We start from the raw sequence: 14,861 nt of genomic DNA, 5'->3' as shown, positions 1-14,861 counted from the left end.
TTCTCACAGTGATAATTGGTTACAGCAGCACAAGATCCTTGCCACACCATTCCCAAGTGATAAGGGATGTGCAAGATGAGCTGAACTGCCTCTGCCCTGCATGTCTGGAGGGGAGTTTTGAGGAGCCAAGGCAGCAGCCCCGAGGTAGCCTGTGGGAATGAGACAGGAACTGGACTCAGTGTGGCACTGGAGACAGGGACTCTGAGCCTCTGGAAGGCGTTTCTCAAGTGGGGCTGAGCCACGCAAAGATGAGAATCAGTGATCTAGACCAGGTCATTGCCTTTGTTCTTGGCTCTATTATTACTTAAACTTTGTGAATAAAATTGCATACCGCTTACTGTGGGAATAAATATTTGATTTTTTTCTTTATTTTTAAATTTCTCCTGGACTCAGAGAATGCAACAGAAGTATTTTGTGTAAAGAATAAGGAGGCACTTCAAAGCAAAACAGGAAGTTAAGACATGACAAGAAACAAGTACCAGATAAATGAATCTGAGAATGTCTGAAAGAGGGTAGTGGTTGAAAGGATTCAATGGAGATGCAGAGTATAATCTAAAACCTATGTAGCCAGTCTTTGCACTGAGCACTGACCTAAATAAGGTCTGGATCATGACCAAAGAGATAAACTGTGTATCAAGTCGCCCTCATCAAAAGTTTTTACACAGGCGTTTTGATCCACTTAGTGATTAAGGTCACCCAGCAACATCCTTTCCATTTCTGGAATGTATTTTACAACATACTGTGCATATCTTACTGAGAATTCACAAAACCCATTTTAGTCTACAGATGCTCAGGAAACTGCAGTGGACACCTTGAAGAACTGGATCTCGGATGCAGCCAACGAATGCACCACTTAATCGAGATGTTATTAGTCTTATCCTTTCTCATATTAGTAGAATAGTGTTCAAAAAGATATGGTGAAGTAGCAAATATCTCAGAGAAGGTCCAAAGAACATTTAAGAGCAGAACACAGCCCTGTGTTGTAACCGCAGGATGATCACAACAGTATTCAAGGCCAGGCAGCACTCATGTATCATTAGATGAGTGTCACATGTATATGCCTTCTGGTGCTTTTTAAACATTGCTGCTCTTATTTTTCTTAGAGGTTAACTGCTAAAGCTTGTAGGTGCAAATGACACTAAGAAATAGATTTCTTATCATTGGGAAGAATCTTAAAATTATGAAATAATAAAATCTTGCTCTAAGCACAATGAAGTCAATTTAGCATAGAAATATTCACATGCCATTGTGATTCCTGTATCTCTTAACCTAAGGGAATCACAGTTTAATAAAGTGAAGACTCCATGCAGTTTAATGAAAACCAATATGACAAAATCTAAACTACAGTATGAAAATAAGGTCAGCATAAAGTACTTTTAATCTGGTATGACTGACTCACAAGAGTAAAATGAAAGCTGTACTCAGCTTTAAACATACTGAGAACCTCTCTAAAAATACTTGATCCGAAGATCAAGTTTTAGGTTCTCATCATTCACGTAATTATTGGACAAGAGAAAGGCTGTTTGGTTCCAGTTCTGTGGTACTAGATTTATTGTTATATTAAGTTCAACAGCACTTGGAGGATGGGCATTCCACTGCCAAGTGAAATCCCTGAGCACAGTGACAGGGAGTCTCCACCAAAAAGACAAAGAGATAAAAAGGGTTATTTCATTTGATAGAAGATAAGCTGAACACCAGATGACATTACTTACAGAAAGTCAGCTATCAATAGGACAAACAGTGGGAAACTGGATTTTCAATTCACTTGCAGGTTGGACAAATTGAAAACTGTTTTCCCAAAAAATAATATAAAGATTCAAAACAGCATTTTGAGTATTCTGAACATTTAGAAAATTAAATAGAAGGAAATTTGGGAAAAAGACCTTTACATCAGAAAGTCAAACCATTTAACTATCAGAACGTTAAGAAAAGTACTAAGACTTAAAGAATTAAGAGTTTCTTGAAACAGATTACACAAAATGCTTTGGGTTTGGTATTTTTTAGTAATTATTTCTACTTGATTTTTTTTTTTCTTGGAACAAATAGCAAAATAGGTAAATCTGCATGTGTTTATAACATAGATATGTACCCAAATCAAATATTTCTGAAGAAAAGGCATGTTTATTTGTGAACAGGAGTTAACAGAGCTAGGAGCCGAATGCAGCACCAGTGCCATACTGACCCTGGAGTCCAAGGCTGTCTTACAACCCTGGCCTTTCAGCAGATTCTAAGACTTACATATATATATTACCTGGCACTTGATAATAGTAATTTTTAGATAGCACTGACTGAGAAGATATTCAAGAAAATAGTTTAGTTGTTAAACTAAATAGTTGAAACTGTAAGAAATCAATGAAACATGTCAGTTTTGATGAAACTTTCATGAGAAAATAGTTAAGCCTACCAGAGTTTTTCTGTTCAAAGTCAGGATAATATCACTGATGTATAATTGCCAGGGAGTAAGTATAGGCAATATAACAGAATAGAGATCCTCCTGATTCAGAGGAGAGCCTTAAATGAAGGTTTCCTGTGTTGCTTCTTATTGCAAGGGGAGTCATAGCCAAGGACACATCTGGAAATTGATGCATTATGTATAAAAAAAATGAAATAGCCAGCCACTTACTGATTAGAGAGTGGAAAGACAGCGGTTTCTCTAGCCATTGGTATTGGTCTCATGGTGTTACATTATGCAATGAATTTCAGCATGATATTCCTGTATGCTGAATTTCTCATCCAAATATCTTGTGGGGTCCATTTAGCATGAGAAGCATCTCTGGCAACGCTTTCTATGAGCAGCTCCTGACACTCACTCAAGGTGAGAGCCCAGAACACACTGCAGCATCCACATGTCTTTGGTCTTTACCTCTTGGAAAAGCAAGAGAAGCTAGAGTTATGCTACAGAAAGTAAAATACCACCAGCACTGCTCCTTCTCACTCAAAATTCCCACCTATTTATGCAGAAGGATATACATGTCTCCATGTCTTCTCTCTGGCCTCACCTGTTCATGTGATCAGGACAGGTTGCAGGTGGCTGTGCTTCCCAGGAAGACAAAGCACAGCTCAGGCTGGCCTCCTGTAAATAACACTGCTGTGTACCTACCTCCACCTACAATCACATTTACAGTCTTAAATTCACACTATCACACCTGGCACAGAAGCTGACTGCAATTAGTATTTGGGCTGAAAACTACATCACACTAAGAAGAAACACACTGAGTTAAAGGGCAGGGTAAAAACAGAGAGAGAGGATTCATTTTCTGCAAAATCCCCAGTGAGGGCTGTGCTGAGCATCCAAGCACAAGGGAAAGCAGGAGGATCTGAGAGCTGGTTGATGAAGGCTGGCAGCTGCAGTCACACCAGGCCCATGCATAGCCCATCCACTGCTGCTGGATGTTGCTGCTCTCAGCTGTGCCATCTCCTGTCCCTGCCCCATGTGATGGATAATCTGTCACTTATGCCAGGCTTTTGCTTTCTGCACCTGCCTCCCTCTTATCGACAGTATCTCCTGAGTACAGGAGCTTTGCATCAAGCTGGCCACAATTTTTTTTCAGGACTTCAACTTCTTGGCAAGCTTTGGAATCCTGTAGTGTCAACAAAACTAAATCCAAGTAACAGCTTTCGTAAACTGAAAGATTTACAGACTTTTAGGACAGTAGAGAGTATTTGCTCAACTAGCCTACTCCCCATGTAGCACAGGTTATAGCACCCATTCAGTACCAAGTCCAGTAACCAGTCTTGACTGATTCAGAAAGTTATCTGCTTTGCTCTTGGCATCAATCGATTCAGAAGTGTGGAAGAGCACTGAACCATGTACCTCCACTAAAAAGAGGAGAAAGTTTTAAACCAGAGAGGACTGAAAAATGCAGAGCTTGAGTAAGCATAATCTATAGCACTTCCAGCTGCCTGCCTGTCTTTTTTTTCTCCAGATGTCTGCTACTATCTAGGTCATTCTGGCACCCTTGAGCTTGAAAATGTTGTGAAATTTAAAGACTATTATTTTGAATTAAAATTATGCAAATGAGGTAAGGCATAGATAGTGCCTGAAACTAGGACCAGTGCCTGAAAAGAGCAGGCACTAAGCAAACCACCATCTGCACAGCCTGAAGAATAATAACACTGAAATGCTAATCTATCAACTGGTGTTGCTATCTGCTGTGGTTTCCAGCAAGCTTGCATTTAATTTCTCACTGCAGCTGATACCTATTGTCATGAATCCTCTAAAAAATGGCCAAATGGTTGAACAGAATTAAATTTCGGGTTTGTGCATGGCACTAAAAAGCACAGCAAACTCAAGAGCATCACGTCCCCATCACCATTCAAGTTCAGTCCTGAATTCAGTCTAACAGAAAATTTTGCATTTGTTTAGTTTGTCAATCTCAAACCAACATATTCCAAGAAATAAGGAACTCCATCAGCTGGTCTAGTGAGATTTTTTGTTATGAAAAAGAAATTAAGGAAGATGTAAACTCTACTATATTTCATATGAGAACTTCTAGGGATTTGAAGAAAATAAACTTTTTCAAAGAGAGGACACTGTAAATGAAATATTTTCACCTTGCTTTTCTTCTTTTCCTCTGCAAAGTAGTTTTCAACCAGCTCAAATTTTCTGTCTTGCAGGATCTGGCAAGGCTACAGTCTGTTGAATCTACTGTGAGAGTTTTTGAAAGTAATCTGCAATGTATTTTACTCTGCTCACCTTTAAATACTAGTTGCCCTGGCTTGTTTGGCATTTTTAAAACAGAGAGACAACTTTGTATGTCTGGGAAAAATTTCATCAAAAGCATTGTCCAGCATTGGAACAGGCTGCCCAGGGAAGTGGTTCAGTCACCATCCCTGGAAGTATTTAGAAGACATATAGATGCGGTGCTTAGGGACATGGGTTAGTGGTGGACTTGGCAGTGCTAGGTTAACGGTTGGACGTGATGATGTTAAAGATCTTTTCCAATATAAACAATTCTTATGATTTTGTGAATTGCTTCTTGACATTACTGAGCAGCAGCCGATCCTTCAGTAACATTTTCTTTTCTTTTAGCAGGACATTGATTTCAATAGGATCTGACTGGGGCTGAATTTGTGCACCTTGTTAACCTTCCTTCAGTGCTGCCCATGCTAAGAGTTCTTAGGGAGAGAAACTGGTGAGACCCTCCTGCATAAGGGGAAAGGGAGGATGTGGCCTACAAAGGGAAAAGTCGGGAGCTCCCCAGGTCAGAGCAGGTGAGGAAGCACCAGATTGTGGCATATGAATGAGACTATCTGGGATGCAGAGATCACACTGACCTCATTCACTGCCCAGGCATGGAAGATCCACCCATTATTTGCCCTAGAAATCTAGGCAGAGCTAAAACAGTCTGTACCATTAAACTGTCTGCACAGTCCTCTCTTGGCATGTTTTTTGGTGCATGCCTATGAGGAGTCTCCCAAGCAATTGCTGGGTGTTGGTCAAAGGCCAGCTTGGGCCAGGAGCCATCCACAGAGACAACTCAAGTATGACTACTCTGTGTCAGAGAGCAAGAGATTTTAGCCACAGGGTTTCAAGCTGTGCTGTGCCAGTACGCTTCAGGGACAGAGATTAGGTCTGATTTATTTTGTTTAGCATCCCTGTAGCCTACAGGGGCTGCATTCTACAGTAGCAAACATTGAGCTGGCAGGTGCAGAAGCCTGCCCCCCTTCCTGCTGAGCAGAAAGCGCCCATGTGCTGCATGCTGCGGCCTGACATTTGGACCTAACAACTGCGCTTGTCACATATGCTGCACGTTGTAGACAGTTTGACTGCAGCCACTGTACTCCAACACTGCTTCATGTGATGGTTGTGATGAATATTAAATAAATTTGAAAGGTTATATGGCACCGTGTACACTGAAAGCAAATTCCCTGAAATTGGTCAACCTTGCACACTTGGGAAGAAGGAAGACCCATCCCACATCATCTCAACCTTCCTGCCAGAGAGGCTCATCAGCCAGGAAAGCTCCATAATGCTGAGCTGCCTTCTCACCTGTGACAGGCTTTATGTTCACCCAAACTTTGGTGCGAATCTGAAAATTCAGCTTCCAAACTCAAGAAGAAATTGTCCTTTAGGGAAATATAGGTGGAAGAAATATCACTAAGAACATGATTAGCATGGGCAAACTTAGGCTGTGTGTTCCTCTAATAGGTAGGCTTATAAAAGCAGTTTGTGTGCAAAACTTAATGGTCTTTTTTCTATAAAAAATATTTTTTGTCATTTACCATGCTGTGCTCTTTAAATCATGTTTTAAATTATTTCTCTGCCTATGTTTGGATTCAGCTTTCAAAGAATACTGATACAATAAAAATTGTAGTTCAAAGGTCACTATTAATTGTATAATTTGGTCTGTGACATTTGGGTATTAATATTGCAATCTGCTGAACATTCAAATGTAGAATGGTAATAAATATTTTTTCTACTGAATGAGTTTTTTTGAGTTATTTAATCTAAATGACATCAATATTTTGAAAGTTCATTTTTTAGACTAAAAAGAGAATATATAACGTATTTCTCTCTACTGATTATGCAATCTGTAGACAGGTCATGTGATGTATGCCTCAGTATCTTACCATAAGGATCACGTGGCAATTTGGGAATACAACAAACAGTAGCTGGGGGTTCCAACAGTTCTAAGCTAATCTCCAAAAGCAATAAGATAATCCATCATTTTTATAATAGCCTCATGTTCAGTCTAGACTGGCCATTTATCTTGTTCTCAACAGGTGTTTTAGCTAATACCCTCTCAATAGTGTCATTATAAATCTCAATTTCCAAATATTTACACAAAGACCATAAACATCTTAGAAATCCTTATGTCTTGTAAATTTCACCTGAATTTTACCTTCTGCTAAATCCGTACAGCCTCTGTGACCTCTGCATCAGCAGTGGAATCATGTACATTCCAACCTGGGCTGCTGTAAAAAAAAAAAAAATACTGCTGCTGCAAATGGTGAGAGAGGCGCATCAGATGCCTCCTTTATTCTACAGAAAATGTGGAGAAAGGAAATCCTGGCATAGTGGGAAGATGCAGGTCTAGCTATGAGGCTTTGCCTGCAGAGGATAAAGTAAATTCAATGCATTCAAACTACAGCTTTTATCGGGCAGAGGCAGATGCAGATTAACAGCCAAAACTCTCTGAAAAAGAGAGTCCTATAGTTTCTTCATGGAAAGTGTTGGTAGCTCCTCAGTACTGAGGAATATTCCATGTGGACAATTTTAATTGTGCTGACAATTCATTTTCCTCAAACTGATCAAAATGCACAGTTCTGAGCAGTTTTACCTAGTGATACTCTGCTATGCGCGTTCAAGTTCCGGATATATGTATGAAATTTTACAATTAAACATTTTAATGGAGCAGTCAGCGGTCTATTTTGCCTGGAGGTATGGATCATTCTTTTGCTTCATTTAATTTTTTTAAGTCATGTTGTGTCTTATGGCACAACAAAGTGGTAAATTATCACAGTGATAGTAAGTGTTATCATTTCACAAACTGCTGTCAAACTTCCCTTGAATATGTTTTTCCACCACTCAGGGTTACAAAGTCATCAAAACAGGAAGCCTCATTTTCTATTTGTGTATACTTTAATCACAGACCTCGATCCAGCCTTCACCAGAAGAAACCCTGTGGGCAGTGTTAAGCTCACATTTCATTTTTTGTCTTCAGTCACTTGCCAATCCTGACAGAATTCCTCCAGTAAATCTCCCCATGATGATTTGCATAGAAAATCTACACCACTTAAGTATTTGAAATAATTTTAAGTTCTTGGGAAAAAAAAAAAAACCAACAGCTTAAAATAATCTGTTTCCTTCAGCTGTCATTCCACATGCAGCTGTTGAAATGTCCACTGTCTTCTGATAAAACATGCCTACCAATGCATTGATCTATCCGGGCTGGTTTTATCAGCATCCTCCTTCACAATAGTGACTGGGCTCAGCAGCGGAGGGGAGCTCAGACCTTGAGGCTCAACTCAGAATGCTGAACTGAATATTTGTTGAATAGTCACTGAATATTCAGAATATTGTTGGCTACTAACGATGTTCACCTGCAGGAAGATTATTCCTATATTAATCTTAACTATCACGTGCTAAAATTCAACCCTTTTCCTTATTTCTTCTTGGTCATTCTATGCAAAACATTTATCTAGTTAGCACAGGCTTCCTCCCTGCCTCCTCACAACTTGCAAGTGACTGAAGTGCACGGAGCTTTTAATCAGGAGGAAAAGATACTGTTTTATCAGTTCCAGGTCCCTCCTTCATTAAATCGATGTTCTCTCTCCTAGGTGCAAAAGACAGCCATTTAATGAACAAAAGGCAACGTGAAAGTAATGGCCAGGGCCACCTGGCCACTTGCCAAGCTGTGGGGCAGTTGCTTATTCTGGCCAAAGACTGATTTTGATTAGTTACCACAGTTACAGTTACACTTGTATCTAGCTTCATGCTTACCGAGAGAAGAACCATCTGAACCTTTAGACATTATCCCTTTGCCAAATGTTTACAGTATTCATCCCCTTTTTGGGAAAATAGGATTTGTCAGAGGTGTAGCAGTAAAACGGCACTGGAAACTAGATAGTGTTAAAAGCAACAGTTGCCTTCGGAACAAACTTGGCAAATAAATATTAATTAATAAATAAACTGAGGGCAATTTTCCAGAATTATTAAAATGAATTGCTGAAAAAATAGGCTTACTTGTGTTTGCAGTCCCCCTGTTACTGTGGGAGATGATGTGTTGCAGGGCATGTAGCGCCCAAATTCTGGAAAGCAGCTGTAAGTCTTGCGGGAAGCGATGTCTCCTGCACTGTGGCAGTAAGGCAGAAGATGTGCTTGGAGCTTGGATGTTTTACAAAGACTCACTCTGGCAAAGTTTCTGTGGACCTCAGATGCAAGGGCAAAGCAACAGTCATTGAGGGATTGCCATCTTGTCTGTTGCACACAAACAACACATGGCTGTGCCAGTTTGAATCATTTAATATCATCTGAATAGGTTTTTGGACATATATTGAATGTCTGTGTTCATGTGTGTGTATACAGATATTTTTATCTTACTGGAGACTTAATCCTTTGGCAGTCAACTCTGAAGTGCTCTGGAGTGCAGCCAAGATATTACTTTATGAAATCTTCTTGAAGTTCTTCTTTTTTGAACTATGAAAATACTTCATTTTTTTCACCTTAGATGATTTTTCATTTTTTTATATAAAAAGAATACTGCCAGCTTTTTCAGCCTTGCATTATATATCATATATGTATATAAATATATACATATCATTCAGCCCCAGATGAAAAGAGGTCTGGTGTTCAGTGTGTGTTGGCATCCTGTGGAGAGGCCATACTCAAGGACTCTTTATGGATGACTGGGGTCTCTGTGCATCATGATGGGATAATAAAGGACTTGCTGCTTAGTGATGTTATGAGACTATAGCATCTGATAAATGACCTTTTCATGGGGATTACTGAATGTGAATGATCCACCTGTGTCTCCCACTGACCCTGTAGACCAAATGGTGATTAGATGCACCAGTCAAAATAGATTCATAAAAGACACACTGGTTTTTTTCTTCCAATAATAGAAAGCTCACTTATTTTTGCAGCAATTATGAATTCTGTTTTAATGGAATCCAAAAAAGTGCCAGATGCCCTGTCTATAGGATAAAAGCTTGTATTTCAGGGAGAAAGGAAGCAGCATCTAAGCAAAAGATACAAGCACACATTTTGTTTCTTCCTGATTACCCCCAGTACTGCTTGCTGTACTCTTGCTAATTACATAAAATGATCCACCCTTTTTTCTTTCTGTTTTTTTTTTCTGTATTCTTTTTTCTTAAGTTCAGATGTGTAAAAGAAGGGAGAGTTGGAATATTTCTAAGCTGATGAAAGGTTTAATCAAAATATTTAAGAATCCTGACCTTTTTGTCTGTTATTTCAGTTAGATTGCTAAAGCTATAAGAAAATGTTCTAAGACAACCAGTTTTTACAGCATTTCTTCTTTTTTCTCCCTGTTTTTCTTCACTGAGATGCTTGGCTGTCTTAACAGACACAGGATATCTTCTATCCTATTTTTGAAGCATAAGAATATCTAAATTTTCTTTCTTTTCAGATTACAGATGGGAAGGGTTTTTTTGCTTGTCATGAAGCTCACTGAATTTTATTTTGGATGTGAGAAAAGAACAAGTTGGCAATACCAATTATTTGTCATTTTTAAGTGATTCATTAGGGACAATTATATCGTTACCTCTATCTGCATTAGGTAAGTAGTGGATCCTCACAAATAATGTGAATTATGTGCTAAAATGTTAAAGATTTTTGATATCCCCATAAATTTGTCTTTTATTTCACGCAAACAGAAACACCAGAAACCTGACAGTCCCTCTGTGGTTTCTCACCCCTACCATGCACGGAAGCTTACGCTCCCTTCCACAGAAAGTGGCTCATGAACCACCATGGCCACACTACACACACACGTAGTTAAACCAAAGGAGAAATGGATGTGCCATCAGGTGGAACAGGGCTGGATGTGCATGGCTGCCAGGTGTGTATATGCAAGGAGCTATGGGAAAGGAACTTTCTTAGTCTTTGCTGCATATTTTACATCCTTTGTTCTGTGTCTTGCGTATTATCTCTGAGCATGTGACACTATTCAAAGCTACTGCAGAATCCTCTTTGCTAAATTGATGAAAACTGGCCTTATAATGGGACAGAATATCAAAATTAGCACTGCCTGATAAAAGAAGTTGCCAGATTTCTTGGATGAACTATAGCATAAGCAAAATATGTGATTGGCTCTCATTTGATTAATCGTATTGCCAAGAAAAGCCCAAAATGACACCATTTATATTGTCAGATCATTCCCAGATGAATAACTTTTATTTCTTCTAAATAGCACACAGTCACAACAAATGTCAGGGGGTAATAAATGTACCTGGATTTCAACCAGACAGGCTGCTTGACAGTGGTTTAGAAGTGCAAGAAATATCCTACTGAACAGGAATAAGACCAGTGATTTCCTGTACTTCTGAGTTTGGCTGACGGTCTACCCCAGCGTAGCATGTGTTGCTGAGGACCGCTACCTCGGCATTGCCTTAAAGCTTTACAGCATCTCCTGCTGTAAGACTTCGCTTGCAGCTGCTTGAGATTTTGTTAAATTGTTTGGGCTGTGATTTTCCAACAGTTCAACCAATCTTAAATTTTAAATGGTAAAATTAAAGATTTCCTCATCAGTTAAAAAAAAAAAAAAAATACAACAGCTTCTTTAACAAGCACTGAAATTCACTCTGACTTTACTATGGGGGTCTTGCCTGCACTGTGTCTGCCAAGGGGGTACAAGGTACTGGGCATGGAGACCAGGACACTCTCCCCTGAACATTGTAAGGGGTCATCGGGGAAGCAGACACACCTGGGGCAGAGATCACTTCTTTCGGAGTGATGCAGTGGCCCCAGCACATGCTGCAAATTCACCGGCAAAACATCCCACCTCCCTGTAGCACTGGGCTACTGAGGGAGTGAGAACCCCTCATTGCCACTCAGGCACTGGAAGGACGATGCAATGAATCAACGTAGCCCAAACCACTAGCAGCAGCCACGAGGCTGTCACTGCTCTGCTGCTGAGTGCAATCTCCAGGCTGTGTTTCAGCTTGAAAAAGATGTTAATCTTGCCCACAGGAACAGTATTAACATGCACCATCTGCAAACTTAACCTCCTAACAAGCATAACCTTGTTTTTTTTCCCTTTGTATAGACATGTGAAGACAGCTTTTAAAGACAGGAGCAAACACCATTTTCCCATGGGCTACTTTTCTATTCAATAACAGGATGAACTTGTTTTAGGAATGAATCAGGTTCATGTGGTAAATGAAAATTGTGTGGTAAATGAAAATCATGTAGTAAATGAAGAGGGGGATTGAGAGAAGTCAGAAGACTTTTTTATGAGCTTGAAATATTAGACCTGATTTCCAGCTTTGGGCAGCCATATGTACTAACAAAGCTGTGATTTTATGTATGACTTCTATATAATATTATGATGTTATGTAAATTGAAGTAACTTGCCCAAACTGTGGACCCACAGTTAATGGTTTGACTCTTCTCTCTGTCTCGGTTTTATAAACTGCTTGGTGGGACTAGTAGTGTCCTCATATCACGTTGGAGAGTTATAAAATAAAATTCATTTGATTTATTTGAATGATGTTTAGTAAAGAAAGCTTGCTCACCTTCTCATCAGTGAAGAACAACAAAATATTGAGAAATCACTATCTGAGCACAGTCCATCCCCTGCACTGAAAGAGGGAGAGCTGTAAAAGGCAGATGGTCATGTAGTGACATAATTAAAGGCTTTGTCCTAAGGAATGGCTAAAAAGAAATCAGAACTACAGATGAATAAGCATGTCCTATTTCAGAATGCTAGACTGGGGGCTAGATGGTACCAAGCAACATTAGGGTAGCTTTTAATGTTCAAGATGAGTATCAATAACTAGTCATAGGTAGGAAGAGGAGAATCACTTCTTTTTCTCCTCAGTGCCACAGGCCCCCACTTGTGGTACAGGATCCTTTCCCTGGAGCAAGAGTTTGAAACATTTGTTCAGAAAGGCACCTAAATCCATTAGAAGTGAGATCATCAACCTGAATTTTATATATATGCTTAATAGCTGTAGCTGTCATTAACTTCAGGAGGATGAGAACTGAAACAGGCTTTTTTTCCTTTTTTTTTTTTTTTCTTTGAGTATCAAAATAAGAACTTGGTGCTCAGCTTTAGCAAAATATTTGAAAATGTTGGTGTTAGTATACAATGTGTCAGCCTCCTCACCTGCCAAATGAGGAGGACAGTGCCACATCCCACACAAACATACTACATTACAGACAGACTGGATCCACAACTATTTTATGCTCTGTAAAACTCTAGGAGAGGAGTGCTCATAAGCTTCCAGAAGCCAGCCTTTGAAGAGCCTACATGTCTTGCACCAGGCTGAATAATGATATAAATCTCAGAGACAGAAAGGGTTTGGGACTAAGCTGTTTAAGTGTGAACACAGTATTCTGTAAGATGCCATGGCATCAGTTTAAAAAATCTTGGAGGTACTTGTGAGAGAGAATGCAGTTAGTCAAGAGGTTTTGAATCTGTCCTGAGGAATTTTAGTGTTTCCATAGGCATGAGAAGGTAAATTACTGCCTCGTATGTTTTCCAACAAAAGTTACTGGCAATTAAAAAGTAGACTCATGTCTTAGTTATTGGATTATAGAATCACAGAATGGTCAGGGTTGGAAGGGACCTCTGGAGATCATCTAGTTCAACACCCTGCTAAAGCAGGTTCTCCTACAGGAGGTCACACAGGATCATGTCCAGGCAGGTTTGGAATGTCTCCAGAGGAGGAAACTCCACAAACTCTCTGGGCAGCCTGTGCCAGTGCTCTCTCGCCCTCAAAGTAAAGAAGTTCTTCCTCAGATTCAGATGGAAATTCCTGTGTTGCAGCTCGTGCCCTTTGCCCCTTGACCTGTTGCTGGGCACCACGGAAAAGAGCCTGGCCCATCCTCTTGACATCCACCCTTCAGAGATCTGTACGCATTGATAAGATCCCTCTCAGCCTTCTCTTCTCCAGGCTGAACAGGCCCAGCTCTCTCAGCCTTTCCTCACCAGGGAGATGCTCCAGCCCCCTCACCACCTCTGGACCCTCTGCTGGACCCTCTCCAGTAGCTCCCTGTCTCTCTTGAACTGGGCAGCCCAGCAGGGGACACAGCACTCCAGATGGGGCCTCACCGGGGCAGAGCAGAGGGGGAGGATCACCTCCCTCGGCCTGCTGGCCATGCTCCTCCTCACGCCCCCCAGGATCCCACTGGCCTTGGCCACCAGGGCACAGTGCTGGCTCGTGGGCAACTTGCTGTCCACCAGGGCTCCCAGGTCCTTCTCAGCAGACATTCAGACAGTAACTACTTTTTCTGCATGGCTTGAGGTCATTGTCAATGATGAAGACTGACCCCACAGTCATTAATGACTGGATATTGTCTTATAAATATCAGGCTTTCTGTCTAAGTGCACAGTCTCTCTTTTCCCCCAAGGAACCAGCTTTACACTATTTCCTTCTGTAGGGCAAATATGTTTCAGTCTTTTGTTGAAAAACACTGAATTACATATTTTGAGGAAAAGATACAGGACAAAGTGTAACTTCTTTATGGGTTTATGCAAGGCTTTCCTCTCAAAATAAAGGAAATAAATCAAACCTAGTCTTCCATTAAAGACTATTTTTCTTTGTCTGAACCTGGTTAAATTCATATTAGCCATTCACGGAAGTTATGAGTTGCCCGTAAGAGAGCTACTTTTGGAAAAGTTAGGAAAACTGGCCTGCCTGGATGATTAGTGTCAGGCATTAGCTCACTACATCAGGTGTTCAGCCTTAGTCAGGCAATGTGAAAAGCCTGCACACTGCATCTTTAAATGTAGTGATCTAGCAGAGCAGAAAACATGACTAAGGGCCTTAGGAAAAATGCTTATAATTGGAGAATCCTCTCCCTTTTCTTCTTGAGGTCAAGCAGTACATAACATGCCCATCAGCTGATGTGAGAGCTGTGGTACAATTACTATATATACCTGACAGTCTGCAGGAGGCTTATTTTTTGCAATACGGTAAACTAAATAATAAAATAAATATCTCAGTGCTTGAGTGGATCTTTCCTGGTAGGGAGTGATACAAGTTTCCTTTGAATTATTCTACAGATGCAGTGATACTTTCAAACATGGATTAAAGAAGAAAAAGATTTTTTTTGCCACAATGTCCTATAACTTTTATATTAGAAACTGGACTCTGATTCCTCTGTCCTGGTCACTTGACATTAATCATCTGTAGAGGAGTGAAGGCAGTGGGTTGATTGGCATTGATAACAT

The sequence above is a fragment of the Falco biarmicus genome, chromosome 6 (genome assembly GCF_023638135.1).
Source record: "Falco biarmicus isolate bFalBia1 chromosome 6, bFalBia1.pri, whole genome shotgun sequence".
NCBI classification, from domain to species: Eukaryota; Metazoa; Chordata; class Aves; order Falconiformes; family Falconidae; genus Falco; species Falco biarmicus.
Note: the sequence above shows the minus strand (reverse complement) of the source record.